Source organism: Acanthisitta chloris, unplaced genomic scaffold, assembly GCF_000695815.1.
Source record: "Acanthisitta chloris isolate BGI_N310 unplaced genomic scaffold, ASM69581v1 scaffold28422, whole genome shotgun sequence".
NCBI classification, from domain to species: Eukaryota; Metazoa; Chordata; class Aves; order Passeriformes; family Acanthisittidae; genus Acanthisitta; species Acanthisitta chloris.
The window spans coordinates 777-9,345 of NW_008662624.1; the positions used below are offsets into that span (position 1 = coordinate 777).

Below are 8,569 nucleotides of genomic sequence, written 5' to 3' on the forward strand. Positions count from 1 at the left end.
TAGCCATCTTGAACTCTACTCAAGCTTTGGGCACATGATTTTTCTCCCTACAGTGGTGAACAGCATCTGTAATCCTCCCATGTTGTCTGTCCTTCCTTCCAAAGACTGTGCACTTCCCTTCTCTGCATAAGCTCTAGAAGAAGATCCCTGCCCTGCCTCACTTGCATGGCTTCTGATACTTGGGAATTGCCTGCTCCTGTGCTTTTAAGAGATGGTTCTTAAAAAGTCACCAGCATGCATGAATCCCAGTACCTTCAGAAGAAGATTCCCAGAGGACCTTAGAGCAGCCCAAAGTCTGCTGTCCCCATATACAGGGCCATTGCAGCCCCAAGTCTGCTGTCCCCATATACAGGGCCAAAGTTGGCCATAAGGCCAAGGACAGTTGATCTAGAGAGATCCTGTCATTCCTTGTAGAATAAAGTGCCCTGGGTGGTTGAGAGTAGAGTCCAACAGCAGTATCCTCTTTATTTCCTTTTCCCTTCATCCTCACCCAGTGGCTCTCAACTCTGTTACCTAACATTTTGGCTTTTGTTGAGACTTCTCCAGCTGTTACCCCTCGAAGCACAAGAGAGAGCAAAGTGATTGATGAAGTGCTGTTAAATTATAAGAAGTAGGACAGTTTTAACTACAGATGAGGTCTCTAAACTGGCGACTCAATCACAGATTGAGACTGTTCATCCCAAAGAAGTATTTTAAAGTACTCGAGAAAAGAGTTCAAGTTTTAAACACGTATCTGAAGTTTCATTTTTTTAAAGATTCAAATGTTTTCTTCCAGCCAAAACCAACTGGTGTATTAGGTACAGTAAACAAACCATTATCTGCAACTGGAAGGAGACCATATATTAGAACTACAGGATCAGAGACTGGAAGCAATATCAGTGTAAACTCTGAGCTGAGCTCTTCTGCAGGAAGCAGATCAAGGTACAGGATTTGAAGTGTCTTTTGTCAGCAGACCAGGATCTCAGTGGAAAGATGCAACCCATGATTGTAACGTTGTTTCTTCTAGTAAGCATTATTGTTTTGTGGCTCCAGAGTTTAAAATTGTTGTAAATCTGGAGAAACAGTTTACAGTTTCAAATGTTAAGTTTGTTTAATTTGTTTTGGAATTGATTACCTGGTAAGATAAAGGGTTAAAGAAAGCAGGGAAAGTCTACTCGAGTTGCTGCATTTCAGAAGGACAGAGGGAATTATAACTCTGTTCAGAATTTGTTCTGAAGTGTGTATGGTATGTGTAGTAATAGTCTTGTTTATTTTTTTAACTATTTTGATCCTAAAACCTGTTATACGTTTATGTGAATTAACTTGAAGTTTGGGCGTTGTTGGTCTTTATTCTTCTTCATTACCTTTTCCAGTATCTGTTTTTTTCTATCTGGAGAAGGGACACAGTCTCTTTTAGAGCTCTAGTCTTAAGTTTGCAAAAAGCATTGTATGATGGTGTGTCTGGGATAAGGGATTTGGCTCATGACTAACCAGTTCCTTGTAGACCGTTCCCCATTCTGGGAAAGAAAATTTAAGTGTGGATTCAGAAAAATTCAACTCTCAAAATTAATATAGATTGTTTGCATTGGGTTTTTGTTGCTGTTTGTTTTGTTTTGTTTGGGGTTTTTGTTTGGTTGGTTTTGTGTGTGTGTTTGGGGGCTTTACTTGTTTGTTTTGGTTTTTTTGGTGTATGTGTGTTTTGTTTTATAATAATTGCAAACATTTTTCTTCTTTTCATATATTGTGGTTTTATTTTGTCTTCAATTTGCCACCAGGGAACAAAGTTCAGATATATCAGAAACAGGAGTCAGTGAAAATGATGAAAATCCCGTGAGGATTATTTCAGTCACACCAGCAAAGACAGAACCTGTGAAAAACAAGGTATGTCTGGGGATTTTATGGGCTGTGTGTCTATAATAATTGTGGCATTGGGGTTTATTCAGTGCACATCACTGCAAGACCTGATAATGTCCAGTTTCATTTCATAAAGTTCTGTCAGTTTCCTAGCCTAATAGAACACCTTTATTTTCCAAACTACTCTTTGTTTTATCCAGAGTAAGTAACAGAGCCCATGTGCTCAGGCAGATTGGGACTTCATTCTTTTTAAAATTCCAAAATACTCCCACCTTTATTTTGTGTTTCCCAGTATAAGTGACAGCAGGACTGGGATTCAGAGTGAAGGTTCACACCTTTGGTAGCTTTAGCTGAAGATATTGCCAGGAAAATGTCAAGTGGTCTTGAAGCATGAAATAGACATAACTTTTGGATTGTGTCAGTACCAAAATATCATTTAAACTCTGAGGCTATTTTTTATGCATCTCCTCCCTTCCATTGAAGAGAGAAGCCTTGGAGAGGATCAGTCTTTCAGTATCTAAAAGATATTTATGGAACAGATGCAAATATGCTTGTCAAGGCAGCATGCTGGCAGGACAAAAGGCTACAGGCAGAAGTAGCTTCAGGGGAAATTCTATCTGGATGCAAACGAAAAAAGTACTAAAAAAAAATAAATTACATTGTGAGGAAATGTAAACACTGGAGTAGGCTGCCCAGAAAAGTGTTGGGATGTCACTGTTCACAGCTTGGCTTGTCAAGGGCTTTAGTAATCTGCACCTTTACTGAATGTTGGTTTCAACATTTGCATGTAGTGAGGTAAATATAATGTGCTGCATTGGAATCATGACTCTTGCTCCTCAGTTCTCTCCTGTCAGTTGACAGTGAGACAGTAAAAGGAGCTTGTCCAGAAGAACCATTGTGGAAGGAGCTGAGATGATTGGTTTTACTCTTTCAAGCATATCAAAGATACATTTGGTACATTATATTAACATTACACACAATGTAGGAAATCTTTTTGCAAGGATGATGTCAGAAGTTCCATTTAGTAAAACATTTTACTGAATCTAAGACCGAGTGATATGTTTTTGTAAGAACACTTAGAGTTTTAACAAGTTGAGTTTCTGTCAGAGTGACCTAACAATTCGAGTTTGCCTTTGGGAACCTTTTTCTTCATATTTATGATTTTGATTTTCTAGGAGATTAATTCTGATCAGGCTACACAAGGAAACAGCACTGAACGTGGGAAAAAAAGAACAGCAGCAGCATCTGGAACTGAGAATATTCATCAAAAACCAGAAGAAAAAAGTGTAGATGAGACAGGCCCATCACTTGCAGCAAAAACCAGGAGAGGGCGACCAACCAAACCAGAACCTCAGGGCACCACTGCGAAAAACGAGGAGACAAATAAACCACCTGTCAGGGGGAGGAAGAGAGCAGCAGCCAATCAGGAAAGTCCAGGGAGTTTAGAGGCAGGTAATGCCAAAGCACCAAAACAGCAAGACACAGCAAAAAAGCCAGCAGCAGCACAGAGACAAATTGATCTGCAGAGGTAAAAATCAATCCATAATAACATATGTGGTGGGGGTGGTCCTTCCCTGGCTCAAGATAGACCCTGAATTTAGCCTGGCATAGCTGAAGGGCACAACTAAACCCTAGTGAACACCATGGTCCAGTGTATGTCCTGTGGAGTTCTGGTTTTGAAAGGAAGTTCCAGGGCAGCTGGAACTGGAGAAGCAAATTTGTTTGGTGAGAACAAGATAAACTTACTCGTTTTCACCAAATTTTATTTTTTGTCTCTTAGTTCTTTCACACAGCAGTGCTAGTGAGGGGAACCAGGGTGCAAGAGTTGAGGATGTCTCAGTGTATTTGTTAATTCCAGGTGAACACACATTCAGGGCTCTGCTCTGCTTCACTTGACATTGACAGCAGAGACTCAAAAACTGACCCTCTTTGGTGAACAGGACAAATTGTAATTCTAATTGTAGCTATTTTCTGATACTTTGGGTCTGTGCTTGTGTAATATTTAATATCTATTTTAAGTAAAAAGTACAATTTGGAGCTGTGTAGGCTACAAAACAGTTCTTGGATGATAGTTTATTTTTCTGTACTCTAGTGTTTCAGTGTGTTGATTTGATTTCTGATATAAGCAAATCACAAATGTGCATAAGCACTGAGACTGTTGTTTTGCTGAGTCTGATACCTTAATAATTTTAATGGAAAAGTGTCCAAATTGGCAGAGCAGTAAAACAAGGTCAGCAAACCAGTGTGTGGTAAGAAATCACAAATGAATCTAAAGGAAGAAAGAAACTATTCCAATGATTCTTTTGAGAGATTTTCTAAGTTGAAGATCTTGCAGAGAACCTTGATCCAAAGTAATTATGAGCAAAGTTCATACACTGGTGAAATGTTCAGTCTGTCAAGAGTGCCATATTTGCACACTGCTTTGCAATGCTTGTTTTATATGCCAAATTTCTGTACAAATTTCAGAACAAATTGCACTATCCATAGCCTTTAATATAAGCCACCTGTATCAGAGAGTGTCGTTTACGTGTGTAATACCTCAGTGTTTCTTGGACAAAATACCAAAACATTGTTAACATTTTTCAGAAGCCAGGTGCTTGGAAGTGATGGAGATTCACTGTTGGAGATAGACTCAAGTCCAGAAAACTCCCAAAATGCAATGGATCTTTTTAAGGCCTGTGGGAGCAGCCAGGAAGATACTGAGGATACAGAGATAGCAGAGGGAGGATTCCTTAAGGTGTAGCAGGCAACTTATATAGGACAATTCTGTTATTTATTGTAGCTTATACAGTAAGGAATCAAAGAAATTTGTCTGTCTGTGTGTAAAAATAGTTTTGTCTGATAGCTTTTTTTGCCTTTAAGTAGTCATGTACAAGTTACCATAAATACTTGAAAAACATTTGAAGCAGTGCTTATTTTGAAGTAAGAAGGGCTATTTTTGTAAACCAAACTACAGTTCCTTGGAACAAGTTGCTGTTCTTATCCTCTGATTCCAGGGGAAGCAGTGGATAACTGTGTTTCTGTTTGTGCTGAAAAAACATTGCTCAGTTGTGGAATTATGAAATGCACAATTCCACTTGTATCTGCAAGTTTATCAGGAAGTTGTGCTATAAAATAAGGAAATTCAGATGTAGTCAATTAATTTTGTAATTGTTGAGAAGGTACAAGATGGAGTTGGAAGTATCACAGTATAAAGAGTGTAAAAGCTAAAATGTCAACAATATTTGGTAGGATTTTGATTCAGAATCTATTCTCATTTCCATATCCTTGTCATTAACTTCCCTTTCCTTTTCTCCCTCCATAAAGGTAAAAAGAAAACTTGGCCGCAAAGGGAGGAAGTGAAGGCCAAATAAAGGCATGCTCCAAGCTTCTGCAGAAACTAGGATTCAGAAATTTCCTGTACAGGAACTGAAATTACTTCAAAACACACAGCTTTCAGCTCTGAAACCAGAAGGAAAACTATGCTTCCCTTTCACGTGAAATTAATCCTACTCGATGGAAATGTAAAGCAGAAACTCTTGAGAAAGAGGCTAAAAGCATCTGTACTTATTTCCCCAGAGACTTTTTTTATGAAAAGTCAATAATTAAGCAAATTGCTTAACACTTGGTTCCAGTTCCTGCATTCTGGAGTTTAAAAGTGTATTTACACCATTAATTTTCATGCTGCATTTTTTTTTAAAGAAAGTCAGAGGAGGTCCTTACACTGACATTGAAAATTCATGATCCTAGAGCCAGGTATTCTCATGTTTCACAGGAAAAGTAGAAGTCTACTGAATGGATTTTAACCAAGACTATAGGGAAAAAAAAATCACAAAAAAAGTTTTTTTTTTTTTGCTTTACTTTTGGAGACTGTTTTATGTATAATTCTTTCTGCCTGCCTACTTTTCTGCAAAAATAAGATGTACAGATTTCAGTTCCCTGCTATGAAAAGTCATGTGGTGGCAATTTTATAAATGTTGCTTTCTGATTTTTATCAGAGTGGGAAAGTAATCACTTAAAATTATTATTAATTCGCAAGTAGACATTTCATTTTTTTAATTTTCCCTCCATTTTAGTTTAATATAATTTGCAATAAATGTACATATTGATGTTTGTTTTATAAAAACATATATCACTTTTAAGTGTTTTTACTCCTGCGGTTCTGTTGGAATATTCTAAATTTTAAAGGAGTAAAGACAGTCCAGCATTTGATTTTATAATGTTTGTCACCAGATTTTTATTATTGATGTAAAGAAAAAAAAAAATCAATTTTTAAAAATAGTTGGACTTTGGCAGCTTTGTAAGGAAAGTTGGAAATGTTTAGGATTGCTCTCAATTTTAAGCATTGTGCTGATTGGAAGTAAGTCTGTTTTTGCATTTTGTCTTCCTGTCCAGGCTCATTTTTTAATGTTTATTTTAGAAGATTGTTGCATCAATATTACGTTTCCTGGCATTGTTCAGCATAGATACAGTGTACACTTTTATGTACACATGATCATATTTAAGTTTGTTGCATAAAATAAACGCTTCTAGGTGTCATGTGGCAGTCTTTTTTTAATTTGGTTTTTTTTTTTCTTTCACAGAAAACTACTTGCTCTATCTGTGCATGGTCTTGGACGTTGGTAGCAATATTGTTTGGAGCCAAGGAGTTGTAATGCAGTTACATAGGGTGACAGAGGAGTTCCTTAGGTAAAGTGACAGAGCTTTGGCTTGGAAAGGGGGTTGGTCTGCAGGGACACAGGGAACAGTTGGCTTTGTTTCCCAGTGCCTCAGTTCCCCAGTTCTCCTCTGCAAAGGGTTCTGAAATCCTGTGCTTCACTGGAGAGGAGCTGGATACTGCTGAGACCAGTCCGGGGTTACTTGCCCTCTCAAAAAGGGTAAGGGGCAGTTGTGTGCTCTTAAACAATGGCTGAGTCTGTCTCACCCAGTGCCCAACTGGTGTTCAGAGTGATTTGTCCTCTGTAACAGAGGAAATCAGGCTCTGTGCATAAAGTAGTTCATGCTTTGTATCACTTTCTAAAGCAATCTGCAGTGCTTTGACTTGGAGGATTTGAAATGCTTCTGACAGAGGGAGATTGGGAGATTTTGAAAGCATTTAATTACACATCCATCAGAGGTTTGATTTCTAAAACTGCAATAATATCACTGGATGGATTTACTGATCATAATGCAGTTTCTTTTTAGTGCTCTGGCCTAATGCTTCCCCCTCACAAAAAGCTGCAGTATTTTGAAAAAGAAGCTCATTTTAGATACGAGCTCTGGAACCTGGTGGTGCCTCTGGCAGTGATTTGAAACCTGCACTTGGCAAGTCTGGCAAATACTCAGAATGGTTTCTAAGAGCTTTGATTTTTGTGAAGTGGCTAATTGTTGGGCTTTTTCAGTTCTTCTTATGTTTTCTCTTTTGGCCAGTTTTTAATTGGTTCAAATGTTGAGTTGCTCAAGGAATCATCTGAGAATAATTTAGGTTAGAAGGGCTTTGTGGAAGTTAAGTGCTGTGCTCAGAACAGGGTTGTCAGTTGTCTTCTACAAAGGGAGTTATGGAGAATTTCTTTGCTCTGTGTTTTTTTAAGTGGACATCTAAGTTTAATTCCATGTGCTGATTACCAGTAGTCAGTACATGCATGTGGCAGGTTATGCTGGGCATGACTGGCTGAGCCACAGTGCAGCATACAGACTAGAGGAAAGGTCCAGCAGTGCTGCAGTCAGTGGTTTAGTTTCAGAACTTGGGCCTGCCCCACACTCTGCCCTTGGCAGAGCCCCAGGGCAGCTGTGGGACTGTTTGGGGTTGGCTCAGTTTGTGTCAGAGCAGTGTCCCCTGAGCCAGGGGCACTAGCTGGAACCATCAGCCTGTTGTAGAACCAAGGCAGAAAGCACAGACATTGTTTTTGTGGCTATGTAATTTATGCACTGATAGTACCTCTGAGGCTTTGAAAACAAAACCTGTGAAAGAGTAGTCAGTATAAAACTGGAATTGAAGGCAGATAATTCCAGAGGTAGTGGGTTTGTACTTGGCCATAGATGAGTTTTCAAATATTGTATAGCAGAGTAAGGATCCTCTCGTCGTAACAAGAGAACTGATGCTCAGAGTTCTTCACTTGTTAATATGCCATAAAGAATGAAAGGAAGCCCTATAAAAACTCAGTCTTTATGGCTTTTATCCAGTGCAGGATTTAAAAGTGCTGAGGTTTCATGGTCAGTTACATAGTTAGAGCTAAGTTCTTATCATCTTTAAGTTCCCATCTTCATACAAGTGTGGCTGTGTTTCTTAGCAGACATACATTTATTTCTGTTTCTTTGTGTCCTCTGATGCCTGGACTGCACAGCTTTCATCACATAAGACAGGAGAGCTGTGCTGACTTTGTAACATACTAAATCAAACCTCTACCACTCAGCAAAACTAAATCTGAATAGGTTGTGGTTTTTTGGACAAAATAATAATGTTGTCTAGAGCAATCTTAAACAGGAAAAATAATAGGCATTACAAACCTTTTCTGCATATGCTGACAAACCTTGTAAGTTTTAGACCTGATAAATAACCTTATCTAAAATGTGCTTCCAGCTGTTAGAGACTTCGCACACATTGTTGGACCAAGGTCAGTGTCAGGTTAACTGATGGGGCTGATGTTTCCTCTAAAGATAGAGGAAGATTTGGGATCACCAAACCTTTGCAATACACAGGAAACTTCCTTCTTAAAGAAATCATCTGTGTGGATCCCAGTTTGGTGCATGTGTGCTCCACTGCTGTATTTATCAGCAG

General features: G+C 38.7%; 1 long non-coding RNA gene across 1 annotated transcript; it reads left to right on the forward strand.

Moving 5' to 3' along the window:
• Positions 1-773: 773 nt before the first annotated feature.
• LOC103798417 lies at positions 774-6,351 on the forward strand. Its single transcript, XR_624729.1, has 4 exons — positions 774-921; positions 1,755-1,860; positions 3,009-3,361; positions 5,140-6,351. It is a non-coding gene; the product is annotated as an uncharacterized LOC103798417 (long non-coding RNA).
• The last annotated feature ends 2,218 nt before the right edge of the window (positions 6,352-8,569 follow it).